At 45.2% G+C, this 25228-nt stretch overlaps 1 long non-coding RNA gene across 1 annotated transcript in view; it reads left to right on the top strand.

Annotated features, from left to right (window-relative positions):
- The first annotated feature begins 464 nt into the window (after positions 1-464).
- The window catches only part of LOC146822657 (uncharacterized), a 44501-nt gene continuing 19737 nt past the window's right edge, over positions 465-25228 (top strand). The window contains exon 1 of the long non-coding RNA XR_014961814.1: positions 465-1396. This is a non-coding gene — a long non-coding RNA (uncharacterized LOC146822657). The remainder of the gene's footprint in view (positions 1397-25228) is intronic.

The following is a 25228-nucleotide window of genomic DNA, read 5'->3' as shown; positions in this document are numbered from 1 at the left end:
TCCCCGTTCATCCAGGGCACCTTTGATATGGGGGCAGTTCTAGAGAAACTGCCTCTGCCAGGCGCGCAACACCCATTGGACTCACAGGGCTTCAGCCCCCGCCCCGCCTCCCCCCCGTCGCGTGTGGCAGCTCGGGCTGAGACAGCTTCCCGGGGCGCACACAGCCGCACCCGAGCACTTCACAGGTCTATAAAAGGCCATTTGCATGTTAATGAGGCCTCGCTGTTGTTTCGCCCCTGCAGCTCCACTCTGCCTATGGCTTAAAAGATTCAGCCACCCCCCGAAATTTTTTCTTAGCAGCCCCCCCCCCCCCCCCCCCCCGAAATTTGGCTCTAGTTGCGCCTCTGGCCTCTGCTGATATAATGCGTGGCAGTCTGGGGTAAACTGTACCCACTGTGTGATTAAGGGATGTCTGCAATAACTAGCCAGTTTGGTGCACGGTGTAAGGAGGCAGCGTTGGAAAGGCGGTCCCCGGGCAAAATAAGGCGCACAGGGATAGTTTTTAGGAGGCTATGAATCCGAGGGGCGACTCAAAAGGGGGGTTGGGGCGGTCAGCAGGGGGCTTAATGTTGTTTGGAGGTCAGAAGTAGAATTTTTAAGAAAGGTCAGCCACACGTTTTCATGAAAAGAAAGACGCAAAGCATTTTTCCAATGCAAATTGGTCTGGCGTTTGTGAGAGTTGGACGTATTGGCGTTATATTGAAAATGTAGTTTACCCATGTGTTTTATCTTGGAGTGAATGCACGGGACCGCAAAAGTTTCTTTTATGAAGCTGGCACAAAGTAAATAAAACACGAACGCATCATTACAACCCACAGGCCGAGGCAAACAAAAAAAAGTCGTGCAACAGTAACAAGAAACTCACAAAGAAAGTAAACATACTACCTCAATTATAGCCGTTGCAACTGAGGAAGTGTAATCAAAACTCTTGCAGTATGTCACTTGGAACGCTCTTGTACTCTCTTTAATACTGATCATCAGGCCCGGTTCTAGCGGGTGGGTCGGGCCCACCCAAACATGAGCTTTGGCCCTCGCAGTGAGGGCTTGAAGCACGAGCGCAACGCCATTGTGCTCAAAAGGCTTCCCGGGCGCGCACACACAGAGACAGACGGTTTTCGAGATTATCGCAGCCGCACCAGAGTACTTCACAAGACCACTAACATGTTAACGAGGCTTTGTTTATTTTTTCACCCCTTCATCTCCACTTGGGGCATGGCGAAAGGCGACAAATCCTTTCTTTGGCACTGGTAACCTTTGCCTACTGTCCTGCTGCGTGGATATTTATTTTTCTATGCAGTGTAGGAGAGAAGAAGTTTGTTTATTCTGATTCACCTTTCCTAACCCATGCAGCTGCTTATCACATCAGGCTGTGACAAAAGTTTGACTACTGGAGTAGGTAAGAGAATGTGTTACTGTGTTTTTTTTTTTTTTTTTTAAATTTGCAATGGCCCAGCAGGACACATACTTCGTGTGCGCTTCATTTAAACAGTTTTTTATCATTATCATGGCTGATGCAGGATAACGATAAGACAATAAAAAATGCCCAAATAACGCTGGTGATTAATGATCCTGCTGGAGAGCTATCATTTGTCTGTTAGTAGTTTTTAAATGCAAATGAACTGTATTTTTTATGTGGAAGCTCAGTGGGTTACTGCCTTTGTCACAGAGATCCTTGTGTTAATTGCAGTTCAGAAGTTACAATCCTAACATAGAACAGTGACCAATGAACTGTCATCAAAGAGCTGCATGCAACCCCGAATGGTATAGCTAGAACTTCGCTTTTTTTGTTTTGTGATATAGTTAAAACTTCCTCAGTCTTTCATTATTCTAATGTTGCAAAAAATGAGTATGTTTTGACAGATATACATTTTTATCAATAAAGCCAAAGCCAAACCCTAACCACTGGAGTACTCTTTAAATCCTGAGTTTGTGCTTCTCCAGACCAAGCCCTCTTAAAATACACCTTCTAATCCTCATTGGCTTATGTGACATTTCCTTTAGACTGATTTACATACTTGTATGATTCGTTTTCTCTGTATAATGCGTGCATGGTGTAAAGTACTGACACACACTTGACTAATATGAGTAGCACTATACAACAAATGAAATGCATATGAGAGAGGGGCTATGTAAAGATTAGGGGCACTGTTGGAGGGTGACAGTGAGGGAATCCGAGAGGAGGTCAATAGGGGGAGGGGCTATGGAGTGATGAGGGGCTATGGGGTGATGAGGGGCACTGTTGGAGGGTGGCAGTAAGGGAATCCGAGGAAGAGGTCATGGGGTGGAGGGTGGAGCTAGGGAGAGATGAGGGGCACTGGTGAAGGGTGGTAGTGAGGGAGTCTGAGGAGGAGGTCATGAGGGGGAGGGGCTACAGAGAGATGAGGGGCACTGGTGGAGGGTGGCAGTGAGGGAATCCGAGGAGGAGGTCATGAGGGGGAGGGGCTATGGAGAGATGAGGGGCACTTGTGGCAGTGAGGGAATCCGAGGAGGAGATCAATAGAGGGGCCATGGAGGGATGTGGGGCACTGGTGGAAGGTGGTAGTAAAGGTGTTTACGGAGAAAGAGGTTATTGGTGCGGTGCCAAAAAAGAATTTCGCATCAGTGCTAAAGCCGGCCCTGTCATGGACTTTCTGTTTTTGTTTATTTAATTAGCAGTCGGGTCATAAAGGCTACTATGGAACATACTTTAAAGTGTGTGCTAATTATATTTACTGCTATTTTCAATGTTTTAGGTTTGAAGGTGATTTTACTAATGTTTTTACTGGGAAAAATGTAAGTGGAGCCCAATGGTGCCTGATATAGGGCTGGGGCCCAAGGTCAGCTGCGAGATAAGGTGCACTGTAGAGGAGTAGTGGATAATCAAGCCTGTAAGGGAGTGCGTTGCAGAGTCCCGCGTCAGGTGGAGGTAGTAATGAAGAGGGATTCTCCCTGAAGGCTCTCACAGAGGGAGCCCGAGAAGTGTCACTTGCCTGATACTCCCACCTCAGAAACCTCCTCTTCCCATCAAAGGAACATTACATAGAAAAAACACTTTTTGAGAGTGATAATATTTAGAAAGAGATTTGGAAAAGAGTGTGTTTTAATTGGCAGTGTAAGACTAAGAATAGATAAAGGAGGTCCCGGAAGTGTGTGTGTATGTGTATATGTGTGTGTATATATATATATATATATATATATATATATATATATATATATATATATATATATGAGAAGAAAGGGGACCCTCGATTGAGATGCACTCGCGGGAGGTTTTTAAAGTCAGGGAAGACCATGCGGTTGCTGCGTCACCTGACGCGTTTCGGGCTCCGCCCTTTTTCAAAGGTATGCTCTTCACGATTGGCCAGCACTAACGAATTCCAGTATATTCCCTCCTCTTTATTTATTTCACAGGATTATACTCAGGTGATGTAGGAAGGTGGAATCTGACTATATGGTTGCCCCCACTTTTTTCCTGGTGTTTGAGTGGTTTTTGACTAGTCTGGCTGGGTTCCTGCTATTCAGGACCCCAGCCTATCTGCTTACTCCCTAAAATGATTGATGTGCATACTAGATGCACTAGTGATTGGATACTGTGGTACCTTGTGAGCCCCTAGTATATGGTACCTTAGGTACCTAGGGCATTGGTACTTCACAGGCCTACCAGGGGCTGCAGCATGTATTATGCCACCCCTGGGAAGCATTCTCAATCTGACACCACAGGCCTGCTACTGCAGCCTGTGTGAGGTAGTGTTAGCACTCCTCACTGAGGTATAGGTTTCTATATCTCACCATACACACACATATGAACCTATCAGTCACCCCTATGGTAGGCCCTATCAATCCCAAGGGCAGGGTGCGTGGTTTACTATGTGAGGGGGAGCTCCTGCCTGAGCAGGACCCCTCTGCAGCTGGCAGAGTCTATTCTCTGCTGCTGTTTGTGGATGCGGTTAAACCATATACTCTTAAGTGCATTATAACCTCCCGGTTAATGCTAACTTTGGAATGACTGCATCAAAACATGTCGTGTTTGGTGTCAAACGTTTTGGAATCATACCCCCACACCAGTAACTGGTGTGGGAGTATGATCCCACCCTACTAGAGGGGACGACATGTACCCACTGTACCAAACGGTAGAAATCTTCTAGAGCCCTGGCATCACAAAATGGATGCCACCAGCACAGACACCGGGCTGCCCTCCTGCTGCTGACCGAAACTCACAGTGGAGGGAGCTCAACAAAGGGTTTCCTGTCACAGGGAGGTGTCACAACCTTCCAGACAGGATTTAGTGTATTGGAGCTGGGTGGGTGCACTCTTAGAGTGCCTTTGAAGTCCTGCACTGGGGGAGCAGTAGGCTCCTCTGTGCATATGCCAGCTCAAACCGGTTCAGGGGCCTCTGCCCCTGTCCTGGCGCGAAACTGGACAAAGGGAAGTGGGTGTAACCACCCCTACCCTGGCCCTCCTAGAGGAGTGGCCATAGAGCTAGTCCCTCCCATCTTTACAGTATAAGATACCAAATATTGCCAATGCAATGCAGATTACACCTGGACGACGCTCTACGAAGAAGAATCTGGTCCCTTCAACGTTCTACTACCTTTAGAAGACCGAAGGATCTCCCTTGGAGCCAAGGAGTGGCTCCCCTGCTTTGCAGGCACCTTAAGGACTGAACAACGGTTGCAAACTTTACCGCTCCCGCCGGAGCCCGAAGTCCCTGCGTCCCCTGGAGTCGATTTCCTGACCTCTCTACGGCCATTTTGAGTCCCCAGCGAAGCTGTGGCGTCTGGACCCCACGAGTGACGAGGAACGACAATACCAGGGAACCGTGCACTGATTTCAAGTGCAAGCCCTGAACGACAAACTACAAACCTGTGCTTTGGACCACTTAATGTCCAAGTCCCGAGCAGGTACTGAACCAAAGATCAGCGGCCTACCCCGTCCCGAGTGACCGTGGGCTGTTGTTGAAGTTTTCCTGCAAAGGCGTCTTTGCGGTTGCTTGCCCGTTGGCTAGTAGCCCTCCTGAAGACATCCTCGACTATTCCAAGGGTTGGCCTGGTTGCTCTGGGCCTACCCTCACTTACCCTCGCTGGGTAAGTCCTTCGGACCTTGCTGGTCTGAGCCATCCACAATCTTCACTCTACACGAGACTTGCAGTTGCCAAGGCTTGTTGGCTCCAATCCGAGTGCCGACACCGCCAACAGCTGCAGACGTTGTGGGACCCTCCAACTCCAGCTGCTGATCGTCCTCGATCCCTCCTGGACGGCGTGGGCGAAGAGACAAAACACCATCAGCGACGAAAGCGACGCGACAGTTGTGGTCATCTATCCTGAAGGCCACCGGTCACTGGCAAGTGACTCTGAACTCTGTCCCCTCAATTTCCAGGTCGCCTGCAACTCCAATCCATCGTTGGAACCGAACGGACACCTCTCTTGACGACACAAGCAGCAAGAACACCTCGATTCCCATTGAAATCAGCATCGCGACCCGACCCCAAAGGACACCTGTGCACCCGGACTCCCTGGGTGAGGTAACTCTGGCATTACGGTGCCCAAGTGTGCATTGGCTATCGAAATACTTACCCTGTAAGTTGTGTGCTTGTTGTCCACTCAGAAGTGCCCTAAAACTTTAAAATACAAATCGCGACATTTTTGCATTGAAGTCTATGAGAAACTCGCGTGCGTGTTTAGACACTGCACGCGCCTCCTGTGGGCTGATTACTTACCTAAAAACACTACAGCAGTGAAGCCCCAGCGATTCCCAAGGCCCTAGGCCACTTCATTTTGCTTGTCGAATTTGTTATACCATTTACTTAGTATATGGTCTGGTACGCCCCTAGGGCTACAGTGATTTATGTGCTTAATTTGTTGAGAAATGTTGATCTTTTAAATGTTTACCTGGGACTAATCTCATAAAGAGATTAGTAGAGTATATTTAGTAATAAATACATATATATTTCATATATATACCTGTGTGGTGTCTTTTCATTTAGTAATTCAAGAGATTATAAGGTAAAACAAGCTGCTTTACATTCCTCAGAGACTTAGCCTGAAGGCTGCTCTCCACAGCTACCACTAGGATAGCTTTCTTTTAAAAGGTTGTCTTTAAACCTATCTACCAAGAGTCGAATTGGACTGGTGCAAGGTGGCCACTAGAACTAGTGACCAGCATATGCCAGGCCAACTTCTCACATTGGTGGCAGCGGTGGGATTACAGCTTGCCATTGTTTTACCAGAAAATCTCAATTTGAATTACTAACTGAAAACCACTTAAGGTACTCAAGGTACATATAAAGTCAAGCTAGTATCAATCAGTTCTACTGAACTTAGAGCTGTGTGTAAAGGGATAAGCACACCCTTGCTACAGCTCAAGCTAGGTTTAGTAGGCCACAACTAGTGTAGGTAGTACAACACTGCACAACACTAGTATGCCTCACCAGGATGGAGCCAGTGGGTCCATCCCAGCTCAGTACAAAGACATGGCCTACACTGACCTGAAGGCCTTATGCTTTGAAAGAGGACTGAGGGTGGGCAGGAGTCCCTCATCACAACACCTGATAGATCTGCTAGTAGCAGATGACCTGAAACAAGCTCTAGGAGCAAGTGGGTCTGGATCAGGGGGTGGGTCAAACATAGTCTCTGGGTCTGATGATGAAAATCAAGATGACCTGGAGTCTGTGATTGAAGGGCCAGACTCAGAAGAGTCTGAAAGGAACAGAGGAATTCTCCCTAAGAGAACTGACAGAGTGGGAGAGAGGCCTAGGTCCCTCTCAAGGGAATCTGACCATTCATACCACTCTGGAAGAGAATCTGTTCCACAGAAGAACTCCAACTTTCCCAGGGAGACCTCTTCTGAGAGAAGGTACAAGTTGCTACAGTATGAGGAAGCTAAGCTTGCTCTCAGAGCCAAGCAACTGGCCTTAGATAGGGAAGCCTTCGAGCTCCAAAGAGCTTCAAAGAAGGAGGGGTTAGATACCCCTGGTGGCAGCAACAGTGTCCCTAGAAACAGAGATTATACTCCTGACCATAGGAACCTGTCCAAGGTTGTTCCTCCCTACCAGAGTGGGGATGATATCCACAAATGGATAACTGCTATGGAGAGGGCCTGCAAAGTTCAGCAGGTCCCCCAGAAACAGTGGGCAGCAATCTTGTGGCTCTCCTTTTCAGATAAAGGTAGAGACAAGCTCCTCACTGTTAGAGAAGAGGATGCTAATGACTATGAATCCCTGAAGAGTGCTTTGATAGATGGGTTTGGCTTAACCACTGAACAGTACAGGTTGAAGTTCAGGGATACCCAGAAAGCACAGACTCAGGATTGGGTGGACTTTGTAGATTGTGCTACCAAGGCTCTGGAGGGTTGGATTGTTGGCAGTAGAGTCACTGACTTTAAGGGATTGTATAATTTGATTATGAGAGAGCAGATCCTTAATAATTGTCAGAACCAACTCTTACACCAGTACCTGGTGGACTCTGATCTGACCTCTCCCCAAGAATTGGGAAAGAAGGCAGACAAATGGGTCAGAACCAGGGTTAGGCCCAAGAACCAAGGTGGTGACCAGAAGAAAGATTCCACTAAGCCCAAAGAGAAAGGTGGGGATGATAAAACAGAAAAGTCCTCTGAAGGGCCCCAAAAACCCAGTTCTGGGGGTGGGTCCCAAAATCCTTCCTCTTCCAATAAGAAACCATATTGCCATGTGTGCAAGAAACCTGGACACTGGAAAACTGACTCCAGCTGTCCAAAGAATGGCAATAAAGAGAATGTTCCTCCCAAAGCAATTCCAACACCTCCTGTTACTACCAGTAGTAATCCCCCAGGTGGTGGGAGTGCACCCAAAAACTTAGTTGGGTTCTCTTGGGGAACACAGGTGGACTCTGGCCTAACCAGGTCCCCTACACAAGCAACTCTAGTCTGTGATGGTGGCATGGGGTTTGCCAACTTTACCATGAGTCCCAATATCTTGGGCAGGTACAGACAAGAGCCTATGATCAATGGTCAGAAGGCTGTGGCCTACAGGGACACAGGGGCTAGTGTCACCATGGTGACAAGGAGACTAATGCCCCTAGAACAGCTTTTACCTGAGTTTAGCTACCAGGTGACCAATATTGATGGAATTAGGACATACCATCCCATGGCAGTAGTAAATCTCAGCTGGGGAGGGGTCACTGGCCCCAAGAGAGTGGCAGTGTCCCCAACCTTGCCTGTAGATTGCTTACTGGGGAATGATCTAGAGATCTCAGCCTGGGCTGAGGTCGACCACAATGCCCATTTAAGAATGTTAGGCATCCCTGAGAGAGTGGATGAGACCCTGAGGGCCTCACCTCCACCCCAGGAGAAAGTAAGGGGAGTGAAGCCTGAAACTATGGATCACTCTACCCAGACAGAGAGCATAGGGGGAAAGGAACAGTCCTCCCCCCACCAGACCAAGGGTGAGGGTCAAGTTTCTAAGGGAACTGATCCTGCCCCCTGTGAAGTAACTGCCCCAGAAGTGGACAGGCCTGGCCTGGTCACCTCTCTGATGGCAGGGGATCCTTCCAAGGTGGTACCCAGTCTGGAGCAGGTATCCTGCCCCTCTCTACCCTGCCTCAGTCAGCCCAGGGCTGCAGAGGTCAGGGAGGTCAGTGGACCCTTAATGGGCCCCTGTCCAGAGGAACCCCCTCATCAGCAGATTAGGGACACCCAGCAGAGTAGTTCTAGCCAGGTGAAAATTCCTCTACAATCTGAGGGATCCCCCTTACCACTAGGTATAGGCACCCCTCAAATGGATGTTGTTGAACACAGGGAAACCTGGGGCCTAGTTGCCCCAAACCTTCCAGTGCCCTCCACTATTCCAACCAAAGGGATCCAACCCCCAGCTGTAGGCAAGCCAGAGGTTGACCCTTAGGGCCAGATATGACACAGTCATGGGCAGAAAGGCTTCCATAGTGGCCAGTGATCTGAGGAGGTTGAGACCAACCCAAATAGGGCCTCACTTCCAGACTCAGACACCCCACCAGCCCACCTCTGACCCAAAAACCAATACAGGTAATTTCCCTAGACTTTGGAGAAACTCTAGAACCCCTTGGGGTAGAATTTCCCAAGTGGACCATGAGACAGGGAGCAACCATGCTAGTGCAGGTTCTTCCTTATATGGCCACTCAGGAAATAAAGGCTTATCTGGACAAGGTTAGCCTTATCTCCTTTCGTTTGGGGGGGGGGGGGGGGGTTATGTAGGAAGGTGGAATCTGACTATATGGTTGCCCCCACTTTTTTCCTGGTGTTTGAGTGGTTTTTGACTAGTCTGGCTGGGATCCTGCTATTCAGGACCCCAGCCTATCTGCTTACTCCCTAAAATGATTGATGTGCATACTAGATGCACTAGTGATTGGATACTGTGGTACCTTGTGAGCCCCTAGTATATGGTACCTTAGGTACCTAGGGCATTGGTACTTCACAGGCCTACCAGGGGCTGCAGCATGTATTATGCCACCCCTGGGAAGCATTCTCAATCTGACACCACAGGCCTGCTACTGCAGCCTGTGTGAGGTAGTGTTAGCACTCCTCACTGAGGTATAGGTTTCTATATCTCACCATACACACACATATGAACCTATCAGTCACCCCTATGGTAGGCCCTATCAATCCCAAGGGCAGGGTGCGTGGTTTACTATGTGAGGGGGAGCTTCTGCCTGAGCAGGACCCCTCTGCAGCTGGCAGAGTCTATTCTCTGCTGCTGTTTGTGGATGCGGTTAAACCATATACTCTTAAGTGCATTATAACCTCCCGGTTAATGCTAACTTTGGAATGACTGCATCAAAACATGTCGTGTTTGGTGTCAAACGTTTTGGAATCATACCCCCACACCAGTAACTGGTGTGGGAGTATGATCCCACCCTACTAGAGGGGACGACATGTACCCACTGTACCAAACGGTAGAAATCTTCTAGAGCCCTGGCATCACAAAATGGATGCCACCAGCACAGACACCGGGCTGCCCTCCTGCTGCTGACCGAAACTCACAGTGGAGGGAGCTCAACAAAGGGTTTCCTGTCACAGGGAGGTGTCACAACCTTCCAGACAGGATTTAGTGTATTGGAGCTGGGTGGGTGCACTCTTAGAGTGCCTTTGAAGTCCTGCACTGGGGGAGCAGTAGGCTCCTCTGTGCATATGCCAGCTCAAACCGGTTCAGGGGCCTCTGCCCCTGTCCTGGCGCGAAACTGGACAAAGGGAAGTGGGTGTAACCACCCCTACCCTGGCCCTCCTAGAGGAGTGGCCATAGAGCTAGTCCCTCCCATCTTTACAGTATAAGATACCAAATATTGCCAATGCAATGCAGATTACACCTGGACGACGCTCTACGAAGAAGAATCCGGTCCCTTCAACGTTCTACTACCTTTAGAAGACCGAAGGATCTCCCTTGGAGCCAAGGAGTGGCTCCCCTGCTTTGCAGGCACCTTAAGGACTGAACAATGGTTGCAAACTTTACCGCTCCCGCCGGAGCCCGAAGTCCCTGCGTCCCCTGGAGTCAATTTCCTGACCTCTCTACGGCCATTTTGAGTCCCCAGCGAAGCTGTGGCGTCTGGACCCCACGAGTGACGAGGAACGACAATACCAGGGAACCGTGCACTGATTTCGAGTGCAAGCCCTGAACGACGAACTACAAACCTGTGCTTTGGACCACTTAATGTCCAAGTCCCGAGCAGGTACTGAACCAAAGATCAGCGGCCTACCCCGTCCCGAGTGACCGTGGGCTGTTGTTGAAGTTTTCCTGCAAAGGCGTCTTCGCGGTTGCTTGCCCGTTGGCTAGTAGCCCTCCTGAAGACATCCTCGACTATTCCAAGGGTTGGCCTGGTTGCTCTGGGCCTACCCTCACTTACCCTCGCTGGGTAAGTCCCTCGGACCTTGCTGGTCTGAGCCATCCACAATCTTCACTCTACACGAGACTTGCAGTTGCCAAGGCTTGTTGGCTCCAATCCGAGTGCCGACACCGCCAACAGCTGCAGACGTTGTGGGACCCTCCAACTCCAGCTGCTGATCGTCCTCGATCCCTCCTGGACGGCGTGGGCGAAGAGACAAAACACCATCAGCGACGAAAGCGACGCGACAGTTGTGGTCATCTATCCTGAAGGCCACCGGTCACTGGCAAGTGACTCTGAACTCTGTCCCCTCAATTTCCAGGTCGCCTGCAACTCCAATCCATCGTTGGAACCGAACGGACACCTCTCTTGACGACACAAGCAGCAAGAACACCTCGATTCCCATTGAAATCAGCATCGCGACCCGACCCCAAAGGACACCTGTGCACCCGGACTCCCTGGGTGAGGTAACTCTGGCATTACGGTGCCCAAGTGTGCATTGGCTATCGAAATACTTACCCTGTAAGTTGTGTGCTTGTTGTCCACTCAGAAGTGCCCTAAAACTTTAAAATACAAATCGCGACATTTTTGCATTGAAGTCTATGAGAAACTCGCGTGCGTGTTTAGACACTGCACGCGCCTCCTGTGGGCTGATTACTTACCTAAAAACACTACAGCAGTGAAGCCCCAGCGATTCCCAAGGCCCTAGGCCACTTCATTTTGCTTGTCGAATTTGTTATACCATTTACTTAGTATATGGTCTGGTACGCCCCTAGGGCTACAGTGATTTATGTGCTTAATTTGTTGAGAAATGTTGATCTTTTAAATGTTTACCTGGGACTAATCTCATAAAGAGATTAGTAGAGTATATTTAGTAATAAATACATATATATTTCATATATATACCTGTGTGGTGTCTTTTCATTTAGTAATTCAAGAGATTATAAGGTAAAACAAGCTGCTTTACATTCCTCAGAGACTTAGCCTGAAGGCTGCTCTCCACAGCTACCACTAGGATAGCTTTCTTTTAAAAGGTTGTCTTTAAACCTATCTACCAAGAGTCGAATTGGACTGGTGCAAGGTGGCCACTAGAACTAGTGACCAGCATATGCCAGGCCAACTTCTCACAGGTGAGTTTCATCCCTCAGCATTCTGGGACTGGAAGTCCTGCATCATACCCATGTGGGCTGCTGGTCAGTTGCCAAAGCACAGTTTTTCAAAAACACAGCATCCAACCATGTAACCTTCTCCTCTTGCCCTCCTGCTCCTTATGCCACAGTTCGCACTGCAGCGGATCCGTTTTCATCACGGCGGTGCATCTCACGACCTGGGTTTGGCCGTATTGTATGAGAAGAAAGGGGACCCTCGATTGAGATGCACTCGCGGGAGGTTTTTAAAGTCAGGGAAGACCATGCGGTTGCTGCGTCACCTGACGCGTTTCGGGCTCCGCCCTTTTTCAAAGGTATGCTCTTCACGATTGGCCAGCACTAACGAATTCCAGTATATTCCCTCCTCTTTATTTATTTCACAGGATTATACTCAGGTGAGTTTCATCCCTCAGCATTCTGGGACTGGAAGTCCTGCATCATACCCATGTGGGCTGCTGGTCAGTTGCCAAAGCACAGTTTTTCAAAAACACAGCATCCAACCATGTAACCTTCTCCTCTTGCCCTCCTGCTCCTTATGCCACAGTTCGCACTGCAGCGGATCCGTTTTCATCACGGCGGTGCATCTCACGACCTGGGTTTGGCCGTATTGTATGAGAAGAAAGGGGACCCTCGATTGAGATGCACTCGCGGGAGGTTTTTAAAGTCAGGGAAGACCATGTTAGTGCTGGCCAATCGTGAAGAGCATACCTTTGAAAAAGGGCGGAGCCCGAAACGCGTCAGGTGACGCAGCAACCGCATGGTCTTCCCTGACTTTAAAAACCTCCCGTGAGTGCATCTCAATCGAGGGTCCCCTTTCTTCTCATACAATACGGCCAAACCCAGGTCGTGAGATGCACCGCCGTGATGAAAACGGATCCGCTGCAGTGCGAACTGTGGCATAAGGAGCAGGAGGGCAAGAGGAGAAGGTTACATGGTTGGATGCTGTGTTTTTGAAAAACTGTGCTTTGGCAACTGACCAGCAGCCCACATGGGTATGATGCAGGACTTCCAGTCCCAGAATGCTGAGGGATGAAACTCACCTGAGTATAATCCTGTGAAATAAATAAAGAGGAGGGAATATACTGGAATTCGTTAGTGCTGGCCAATCGTGAAGAGCATACCTTTGAAAAAGGGCGGAGCCCGAAACGCGTCAGGTGACGCAGCAACCGCATGGTCTTCCCTGACTTTAAAAACCTCCCGCGAGTGCATCTCAATCGAGGGTCCCCTTTCTTCTCATACAATACGGCCAAACCCAGGTCGTGAGATGCACCACCGTGATGAAAACGGATCCGCTGCAGTGCGAACTGTGGCATAAGGAGCAGGAGGGCAAGAGGAGAAGGTTACATGGTTGGATGCTGTGTTTTTGAAAAACTGTGCTTTGGCAACTGACCAGCAGCCCACATGGGTATGATGCAGGACTTCCAGTCCCAGAATGCTGAGGGATGAAACTCACCTGAGTATAATCCTGTGAAATAAATAAAGAGGAGGGAATATACTGGAATTCGTTAGTGCTGGCCAATCGTGAAGAGCATACCTTTGAAAAAGGGCGGAGCCCGAAACGCGTCAGGTGACGCAGCAACCGCATGGTCTTCCCTGACTTTAAAAACCTCCCGCGAGTGCATCTCAATCGAGGGTCACCTTTCTTCTCATACAATACGGCCAAACCCAGGTCGTGAGATGCACCGCCGTGATGAAAACGGATCCGCTGCAGTGCGAACTGTGGCATAAGGAGCAGGAGGGCAAGAGGAGAAGGTTACATGGTTGGATGCTGTGTTTTTGAAAAACTGTGCTTTGGCAACTGACCAGCAGCCCACATGGGTATGATGCAGGACTTCCAGTCCCAGAATGCTGAGGGATGAAACTCACCTGAGTATAATCCTGTGAAATAAATAAAGAGGAGGGAATATACTGGAATTCGTTAGTGCTGGCCAATCGTGAAGAGCATACCTTTGAAAAAGGGCGGAGCCCGAAACGCGTCAGGTGACGCAGCAACCGCATGGTCTTCCCTGACTTTAAAAACCTCCCGCGAGTGCATCTCAATCGAGGGTCCCCTTTCTTCTCATATATATATATATATATATATATATATAATCTACTGGCGGTCGCCAGTAGATAGTTATAGTTAGGACCTATTTTCCGTAGGAAATCCGCAACATTCTATTGGGAATATCTTTAGCGCCGATTGACGAATCTTCGCGAAATTCTCCAAACTTTTGGCCAGCTCCGCTCCGCTCCTACCTTGAAAGTTTTGCGGTGATCCGTGAAGCAGGGGCCGAGAAAAAAGGGGGGTCCCAAAATGCGTTTTCCTCATGCAATTTCCCATAGGATCTATTGTAGCAGCTACAGCCCGAACCGCTGAACGGAATGACACCAAATTTGGCAAAGAGGTAGTCCTCAGTTCGGACTCGTGCCTTTTGCATATTTGGTGTGAATCTGTTCAGTAGTTCCTGAGAAAATTAGGGTAAAAAAGTTAGTGATATCTATGGCCGCGGAGGATCCACGGACCGTATCCGCACCGTAAGCGCACCCTCCCCGAACGGAGCGCGCACCCTCCCGATCGCGCGCTGAATGCTAATTGGCTGTCGAACGTCTCTCTACATTCGAAACCAGGAACTGTTGGCGGCCATTTTCTGCCTCGGTAGAAGCGAGGCTGAAGATGGAAAGGGAATAAGTGTGTAAAAGATATAAAGGGGGCAGAGTGGAAATACTCTGACCCTCTAGATCTGCTTAGGGGGTCCCAGAAAGACCCCCTGTGGCCCCCCTTTTAAAAAAAGAAAAAGCGGCAAAATGCGCGCACGGTGCGCGCCTCCTATCGCGTTGGATGCACGGATTCTCTCGCAGTGGGTGCGCGGATCCACGGCAACGTTTTTTGAAAAACGACAAGAAATCATTAATTGTATAACAACTTTCCACACTGAAAGGTAGGGTGTATATTTTTGTTTTTAAAGGTATGATTGTTATTGGTTAACAAAAACAGATTGTAAGGAACATTATATATGATAAGCTGATATGTTGAAAAGTCAAGCACACTTCCTGTCTTGTGTAGGAACATTGTGTGCTGAACCTGTGACCTGTGAGCTCAGTGCAGTGTTCCATGACCTGTTTCTATGGTAACAGGCAGAAGGCAGATTGGGGGAAGGGTTGAAATGTATTTCAGTTAGAAAGGGTTGAAATGTTTAACCAATAGAAATGTGTGTTTGCTTTTGAGTTTATGTGCGAAGGATTGTGATTTGATGTTTACATGTATATGTGTGGAAAATGAAAGGGAAACTTTTTCATTCTTTGCTTTTGCTGAGAGGTGCACAGTGCAGAGATTCTGTAAAAGAAAATATGGTGAGTGATTGATATACTCCTTAATCTACAAAAGAACTTGAAAGATGAGTTATTTAATTGTGAGGGGATGTATGTAGACTATTTAGATTTTAATCAGACTAATGTATTTTTTCTGCAAAAGTGTAGGGAGTACTTTTTTTCTCTACAATGTGTGTGCATGTAGAAACCATTCTGTGATTGGCATTTGTGTTTTTCATGTGTTTGTAGACAGATAACTGTGCAGTTTTTATATTTTGGTAGAATTAGAAACCAGTCATTGTTTATGAATTTGTGAAATGAGTTATGTTTCTATACTAAAATGTAGTACTACTTCTAGATGAAAAAAAGTGTTTTGATATAGTGCAAGGGATAGTGTTGTTTGTCTAGAATCACACAGTGAGTCTGTGTGCATTTGGGAACCACTGTGAGAGAAGCATTTGGTAACATCGTGTATTTGTTGACAGATAACTGTTTTAAAACCAGTCAGGTTGTCAAGTTTTAGTAGCATTAGAAGACAGTTATGGCTTATGCTTTCATTAAATGAGTCAGGCATTGACAGTAAATTGCAGTCGTGAAATATGTAGATTGTGTGCAGTTCCCTTACTACTTGCACTGTAGTGAATGAGTTTTGGTAAGCTCATAGGGATAGTGGTGCTTGTCTAGAATCACACTGTGAGTTAGTGTGTATTTGGGATCAGTGTGAGAGAATCATTTGGTAGCATCATGTATTTGCTGACAGATAACTGTTTTAAAATCTGTCATGTTGTGAAGTTTTAGTAGGATTAGAATCTTTGCTTATGCGTTGATTAAATGAGTCATGCTTTGACACTGATGTGCTGTACTTAAATATGTAGATTGTGTGCAGTACCATTAACTCTTCCAGAGCAGTGAATGAGTTTTGGTAAACTCCTAGGATAGTGTTGCTTGTCTAAAATCACACTGTGAGTCTGTGTGCATTTGGGTAAGGATTGTGAGAGAAGCATTTGGTAACATCGTGTATTTGCTGACATATACCTGAGTTAAAACCGGTCATGTTATGAAGTTTTAGTAGCATTAGAAGCCAGTCTTTGCTTATGCTTTGATTACATGAGTCAGGCTTTGACACAAAAGTGCAGTCCTAAAATATGAAGATTGTGTGCAGTTCGCTTACCACTTCCACAGTAGTGAATGATTTTTGGTAAACTCCTAGGTATAGTGGTTGTTGTCTAGAATTACACTGTGAGTCTGTGTGCATTTGAGAACCACTGTGAGAGAAGCATTTGGTAACATTGTGTATTTGCTGACAGATAACTAATTTAAAACCTCTCATGTTGTCAAGTTTTAGTAGGATTAGAAGCTAGTCTTTGCTTACGCATTGATAAAATGAGTCAGGGTTTGACACTAAGGTGCAGTACCATGTACTATTCTGTTCACTGTGGCAGAACTGAAAATTTAAAAATTTTACCTAAGCACTGTCCTAGAAGTAGTCTGATTATTTAGTCAGTTTCTAAGTACCAAATAGACTGCTTCAAATGTCTATGCAGTATGCATGTAGTGTTCTAACATACTATAGACTTGTCTTTTACACCTTCAATTCCCTAGTCAGTATCCATACACTTCCAGGAAACATCCTGTCACTTCCTTTGCAGTCCTCTAGAGACCCATTCAACAGTATGTACTAATCCATTCACTGTGCCAAAACCCAAACACTTATAAATTCACCAAGACACTCTCGTTCCAGTACTCTTATGATTCAGTCACTGCCTAAGTATTCATGCACTGAGCCAGGTCTTAGCACATGGACTTCTTCAAACCCCTATCCACTATGCATGCAGTCCTCTAAGCACCTACACACTTGTCTTTCACACCTTCAATTCCCCAGTCCGTATCCGTTCACTTCCAGCAAACACCCTGTCACTCCATTTGCACTCCTCTAGTGACCCATTCAGCATCATGTACTAATCCATTCACTGCGCCAAACCCTAATAAATTCACCCAGGTACTCTCCTTGCAGTACTCTAATCATTCAGTCAGTACCCAAGTACTCATCCAGTGACACAGGCCTTAGTATATGGACTGCTTCAAACCCTTATCCACTATGCATGCAGTCCTCTAACCACCTACACAATTGTCTTTCTCACCTTCAATTCCCTAGTCAGTATCCATACACTTCCAGGAAATACCCTGTCACTCCCTTTGCAGTCCTCTAGTGACCCATTCAGCACCATGTACTAATCCATTCACTGTGCTAAAACCCAAACACTTATAAATTCACCAAGATACTATCTTTGCAGTACTCTAATCATTCAGTCACTGCGTAAGTATTCATACACTGAGCCAGGCCTTAGCACATGGACTGTTCAAACCCCTATGCACTATGCATGCAGTCTTCTAACCACCTAGACACTTGTCTTTCACACTTTAAATTTCCTAGTCAGTATCCATACAGTCCAGCACTTGTGACTGCTTTTGCACACCTCCAGTGACCCATTCAGTGCCAAGTACTAATCCATTCCCTGTGCGAAAAGCCTAGCACTTATAAATTCACCTAGGCACTCTCCTTGCTGTACTCTAATCATTCAGTCAGTACCCAAGTAGTCATGCAGTGAGCCAGGCCTTAGCACATGGACTGCTTTAAATGCCTATGCAGTATGGATGCAGCCCTCTAATCACCTACACAGTTGTGTTTCACACCTTCAATTCCCTAGTTAGTATTCATACTCTTCTAGCAAACACCCTGTCACTCACCCAGTGTGTCTTCTTATAGTACTGTAATCATTTAGTCAGTTAGCATGTAGTCTTTTAGTGAGGTAGGCTTTAGGGCATGAACTGCTTCAAAGTAGTATGCACTATGCATGTAGTGTTTTAACCATCGTCACACTTGTGGTTCAGGGCTATAGTTTCTTAGTCAGTTTTTATATAAAATGTGTTTGTACAGTAATGGAATAGTATAAATTTGAAAGTTATTAATATACATTTATTTGTGATTCTTTTTTACAGATACAGAACAGGAGTTTTTCTCATCTGTTTGCACTCTTCTCGTGCAAGATTGTTTGGATGAAGGGTCCTTAGGTGTTTCATCAAACTTGCTGTGCCGCACGAGTATTTTTTGTTAGGATCCCCTCGTAACAGAACTCTTTGGCAAATCTTGCGAATGAAGAAGGTGGCACTGGTCTTTGTTTGCCCCTTGGAAAAAGTTAAAAATTTCTTCACCACTGAAGAAAAACGTTGTGGGCGTGGTGCCTTCTGCAAAAAAATGTCCTCAGATTCGGTAAATATTTTAAAGCGGCAACATTTACAGTTTTTGTAAGTTAAACTTATAAAATTTTGTTAGCTGTATACATTTTACATATCTGTTATTTTTTTTCTTGTGGTATTTTGTTGAGAATACCATGTTGTTTTTTTTTTTAACAATCTTTCTGATTTTCCAGGTCTGTCGTCGGCATCCGTGGTTCCTACAGGAGTGTTCCGCCTTGTTGTTTTGTATTATTGTTGTTACATTTTGTTTATTAGTTTATTGTTTATATTTATTTTAATAAAAAAATAAAGTTTGAAAATAGTTTATCGTTTATATATTTATTATTATAAAAAATAAAGTTTGAAAAAAAAATTAATAATGTTTTTGGTTGTTCTCTTAACTGCTGTGTGACTCTTTCTTGTTCTTATTACTGTTATTTGATGGAGTACAGCATGGTGTTAAATTTTGGGGCACTTATCGCTGGAATACTGGTGATATCTGCAGTTTGCACCAACTTCTGAATAGTGTGTTAGATTTATCTCAACTTTACTTCCGTAAAAGTGCTGATAATGAAATGGAGAGTAGCCGTTCCCGTGCAAAAGGACACGAGGTGCACCTTTGCGATTTATTCTAAATACTAAAATCCTGTATTGTATTGCACTGAGGTATTGGCTGCACTTACAGTGTACACACAAAATCTATTAAGAAATCTCATTGTATTTATATTGATTGGGAATAGTGCGTCAGGTGCTGGATCTTGACGAGATACACTGCTCAGTTCGTATATTGTTGTTCACACGAAAAAAATCACATCACAACTTTCACACCAATTGCAATGCGAAACAAATTCCGGCGATAAGACACGTTAGCACCAGGGATTTTACACCTGCTTTCTGCTGGTGTTAAGCAGGACAACTACCTGCACCATGAAAGGGAACACAGCCAAGAGCCAAACCAGAACACCCACAGGTGCCATAGAGTCAATGAGCATGATACAGGGATACCCATGAGGGCCAGAAGACTAATCTCAACAACTGCAGGACCGCCAATGCCCCCCAAACCCACATCTTAGTAAGTGTGTCCCTGTGGTCATTGTCTTAGCATGATAGGCACGAGCCCTGCAACATCACAGTGTGCTGTCACCTCAGCGTTGGCAGTGAGCCTGGATGTGTAGCTACGTACTCATCCTCCTTCATGCACAACTGGCGTGTGCTGGTCTGTCGTTCACAGGTCAGTGCAGGGGTGTGACTATCCGGCAAGGGGAACGGGGTGTCTCGGACATGTCCGTGTACAGGAAGTGCGGTAAGTGTGTCTCTGTGTTCTGGTGTGGCCTGTTACAAGAGCCGCAGCAGTCGATGTTGTAAAGTGGCATGCACCACCTCCAAACGGCACTGTGATGTTGTAGTTGGAATGTAGCAGGAGATGCGCAAATAGGCATTACAATGGCGTTACGTACGAGTGCACGAGATACAACAGCTCACTGTACAAAAGTGTGGGGGCTTGTGGGAGGGAGGAGCAGCCGTTTGGCAACATAACACACAGTGAACTCGACCATGTGTCACATGCTGGGCATCTCATCCATGATGACCACGGTCGCAGACATCCCACAACACCAACGACTGGCCTTTGTACACATCCTCTATGAATGCAGCGTGGTTTTCACTTCTATGCTCGTTCAATGGTGTGATGTTGGCAGGTTGTGTGACTTGTGCTCCTTGCTGGTGTGTTTCATTTTGGCCATTGTTAGTCTATATGTGTGTTGTACTTAATTGTGCATGTGTGCCATTCTGCCCATCTCCCCCCTCCCCCCACTCCCTGCTTCTTCCTTTTCCTAGTGCTGTTGTGTCTATAATTTTGTTGCTGCACACATAAATACATGTAAAGAATAAATTAGAATAGTTCCTTGATTCTTTTAGGTTTCAAAACTTCTCTATTGGTTTCTTTTTCATTTTCCATATGAACCGTTTTTTTTAATATTCAACAACACATAGAAGTCAGAAGTGCAACGTATTCTATCAACACACTTTCTAGAACATTCTACAATACGTGCAAGTTAAAAGTTAATCAATTTTTTAAAACTTTACGATATTTTTTTGTAACATTTTCTTGAACATTTAACGACATGTGCAGGTTAAAAGTTGACGATTGTTTTAAGTTCGAACAGTGCCTTCCAAATGCAAGTAGCAGGTGTGGTTGAGCTGAGCAAATTTTATCCTATGATATGTACTCCACGTTGAAACTGCTTTTTCTTAACCAATCACAAAGATGCTTTTCCACAAAACTAATGTGCACCCTACTTTTAAAAAAGAATGCTTTTTATGATATCTTCAGAGATAAGTTATAGATAGGTATTAGCATTTAAAAAACCTTTGAAATTCACTGAAAAAACCATAGGTTTCATGCACGTTATAGTTCGGACTTGGCATTTAAAAAACCTTTGAAATTCACTGAAAAAACCAAAGGTTTCAGGGGCGTTATAGTTAGGAAATGGCATTTAAAAAACCTTAGAAATTCCCTGAAAAAACCATAGGTTTCAGGGGCGTTATAGTTAGCTGGACATTTCCCTCGTACAAAACCCTAGAAATTCCCCTGTTATAGTTAGTTCAGCTAGCTATAACTCGCGCCCCCACAATGCACTGCTGATGACGTCACACCTTACATCACTCATGACATGGTCAGTGACATCACTGATGACATCTCAAATGACATCACTGATGACATCACTGATGACATCATCCAGTGAGTATGTGTTTCTGAACAGTTTTAATATGTTTAATATATATAGGGAAAGGCCTGTTGAAGAATAAGTGGGTGTACAAGTGTGTGAATGGGTGATTTTCTAGGTGCGTAACTGACTCTATAAGTGAGTCATTAAATGTATCTTACTGCAGACTAGTGACTAAACTGTGTGAATGTCTGTATCTGTCTATCTGTTGGTGTATAAATGGCTGCATGGTTTTGTGAATAGCAATATGAGTGTCTCTATGGGTTATTGATTGGTTGTCTTAGTATCTGTATGGGTGCCTGAGTGTATGTGTGGGTGGGGTGTGTGTGACTCTGTGCATAGATGTGTGAGTGGGTGATTCTATGGGTGCATAGTTTTAAGAGTGCAACTGTGATGGACTGTATGTTTGGGTGAGTGTATGTAAGGGTGTGTTAGTGATTGAATGTATATCTCAGTTGTACATGTGACAGTAACTACATATGTGAAACACAGTGTATATGTGTATAAGAGTAAATAACTATCTATATGTGAGAGTGTGTGATTGTGGGACTGGCTGTATGGATGAGTGTGTGCTTGTACTAGTAATTGAATAAGAGTGTCAACATTTTTTAGTATTTTTATGAGTAAGTGAACTTGAGTGTGTTTAACTGTATAGGTGAGTCAATTGGACTGTTTTTAATAATTTGCACAACTGACTAGGTGTGTCAGTACCTCAGTGGATGATTGGCAGTGTGTGAGTGTCTATATATGTGTATAAATGCATATGATAGTCTTGTACGGAGTTACTGTAAGTATGAGTGACTGTACAGGTGAGTGAGTGGAGGTGCATGTAGATCTAAGAGTCAATGAGTGGGTATGTAGTTATTGGTATTGGAGTATCTATGGTCTTCAAAATGGCCGTCTGAAATTTTGAGTTGGTGTATCAAAAGTTATATTAGGGTGTGAGAAGGTGTACTAATTTATCACATAGATGATGTCATCAGTGATGTCATTTGAGATGTCATCAGTGATGTCACTGACCATGTCATGAGTGATGTAATATGTGACGTCAATAGCAGTGCATTGCGGGGGCACGAGTTATAGTTAGCTGAACTAACTATAACAGGGGAATTTCTAGGGTTTTGTATGAGGGAAATGTCCAGCTAACTATAACGCCCCTGAAACCTATGGTTTTTTCAGTGAATTTCTAAGGTTTTTTAAATGCCAATTCCTAACTATAACGCCCCTGAAACCTTTGGTTTTTTCAGTGAATATATATATATACACACACATACACACATGACAATTCGAGCCCAAATGCACCCTTGGCCCACCCAAATAAAAATTCCTGGAGCCGGGCCTGCTGACCATATTCTTTTTCAAGTCTTCACCTGGTTCACTTAGCATTCCTGCTCTCCTTTATATGCACCTCTGTCCAATCTCTCTTCTTTAATTTGTATGTTTCCTCTCCTTTTCCCTGTACGAATGTATCTTTGTGACCGTGTGACCAAGTGTTTTATCCGAAGGGAGGAAGTTTAATTCATCCTCATCAGGTTTCAAACTTATGCCAATCACGTTGCACACAGCTCCCTGCTGCAGTTGCTTTAGCACACTGTGGCTGTTTACCAGTATTGTACCCTATTAAATAGCATTATTTTTTTTATCATGCCTAGAAAAAGAAATAGTTTATCAGACCAAGTAACCTTCAGCTTAATCAAATGCCTTTGATACAGGGATATGACTCCCTAGAGACGATGATGATAAAAGACAGGATAACATGCTCGGCTCAGTCACTTATTGCAACTACTTCAGAGACTTGCATGAAACCTGAAAGTTCCGTTTGAAGTATGAAGGGACTGACTTCTTCATACTGAGAATGATAACAAAAATAATAGTAAATAATACATAACAAGATGCTGGTAAGAAATCTCAGTGAGTTAATGTATTGTCGCCTTCTTGAATTCTGGTGTCTCTTAGTCACTTTTCTTTACGCTGAAAATGACAAAATATTAGAATTGCTAGTGTAAGATTAAAGAAAACATAGTGCTTAATAATACTGCAGTAGATGTGGGCAGTTTAAAGAAGGCATTTGAACGTTTATAAGGCTGACTCCGACTATCATACTTCTGAGCACTATAAAATATTACTTAATATAGTAAAAGGTTATTGAGTCGAAGAGCTTGCTGTAGGAGGCTCTATGACTCTTGTGGAGTAAAGGTTTGAATATTGGGAGGTGAACACCGCCTCTCAACCTTCTAAGAATAAAGTCAGGTCATGAAATAGTGTAAATCTTAACAAACAAAGGGGCATATTATCAAGAAACGGCGTTAAAATTATCGCCACTTAAAGCGGCGATAATGGGCTTGATAATATGCCCTTGAGAATTCCTATAGAAGCCCAGGTTCTGGTGTCGGCGATAATTTTAACGCAGTGCTTGATAATATGCCCCAAAGGCCTTCGAATGTGCGAGCACCTAGGTATAGCTCATAAACTATCTCATAACACTGTTCTTCCATTCCAGCTTCCCACAGCTAAGCAATCATTGCCCACAATTCAAGTACTATGAAATTGTGTTTAGAAAAGGCAAAACAGGTAAAAACTGCTATATAAAAACAAGGTTTTATTTATTATAAGTAAAATAGAAATCTGCCTGCCTTAAAATTCAACAATAGGCACATTAATTATATTCCTAATGTACATGAGATGCTTAAGATTGACTGTTGCTATGATCCTGGGAAAAAGCAACATTCACATACATCTGAAGCAGCCAGCAAAGGACGAAAAACATGTGCAAAGTAGCTTGACTTTGGACAACAAGAAACTGCTCTGCAATTATTTTGCGGCTTAGCAGTAGTATCAAATTTGCCTGTTTTCCTGCTTGTTCTTTCCTGTCAAGCCCATCTCTGTGATTTAAATCAGGTCCGTTCTAGTCGATCTCCCACCTGGTCTTATGCATTTCCCCACCTAATACCACTGCGTTTTTCTGCTTTTTCCAGAAAATTATAGTGGGCATCACCAGTGTTCAAGCTCATGAGTCCACAGTACTGTATTCATTAGCCAGCAAATAACGAATGGACACTAGAAACCTTTCAAATAAGCATTAACTTATTCAGTCAGTCAAATATCTTTATTTGGCTTACTTGCAGCCATAAAAGAACACATCACTCATTCAAAGGAAGGTTCCTTTGAAAACTATAGGGAAGCAAAACTGATCTCTGTGTGGGAACCATACAAACCATTGAAACTCTAGCACTCTACCTAAGGCAGCCAGTGCCCCAATCTGGCACAGTAGGTGATGAGAGAGTCGCTCAATACATTGTGTTCTCCGTTTGCCCTGTGCTCTATGCTTTTTCTGCGTGCCCCTCGCAGAACTGAGAAAAATCATGGGCTCGAATGTTCGTGACCGAGGTTTTCTTCTTGGTACTTTAAATCGGCCAGTAGGGGGTCGGGATACCTTGGTTTTGGTAGTGGCTGAAGTTTGATGTCCCATTCATTGAACCTGTTTTGTTCCTTTAAGACTCTGTCGACTAAGTCTGGTGAAGCCCATACTGTTTTTGTTTGCTCTGATCCTGGACAGTCAGGTGACTCCAGGTCAGTGGTTTTTATGTTCTCAAGCATGTTAATGGACCTCAGTAGACGCAAGATGTTACCCCTATTTAGTATGTCGACCCGACCCCTTGATGTGTACTCAGGGTGAAACATGATTGCTGTCGTAGCATCTGAGCGCCCTGTTTGTTGAGCCATGGTGGGCTCTGCCGCTGTTGAAGTCTCTGTTGGCAGTGATAGTCCCCGTGATGAAATAGTCAAACCTAATGACTGGCTGTCGCTTACTAAAGCTTTCTCCATATTCAGTACTGATGTTTTAATTATCACCTCCTCCATGCCAATGCTGCTTTGTGGGACTGTTTTTTCTCCTGCTAGTTCCCTCGAGCCATTAGTTGATGATGAAACTGAGCCTTGCATTACCTTATTGAGAGTACAGTCCATTATTTTTAGTATTGGAGGTTCCCCTATAGAGCTCCCGCTGTTGTTCCCTGGTTTCTGC

This window comes from Triturus cristatus, chromosome 5_2 (genome assembly GCF_964204655.1).
Source record: "Triturus cristatus chromosome 5_2, aTriCri1.1, whole genome shotgun sequence".
Taxonomy (NCBI): domain Eukaryota; kingdom Metazoa; phylum Chordata; class Amphibia; order Caudata; family Salamandridae; genus Triturus; species Triturus cristatus.
This window is presented reverse-complemented; position numbering and strand designations above follow the sequence as displayed.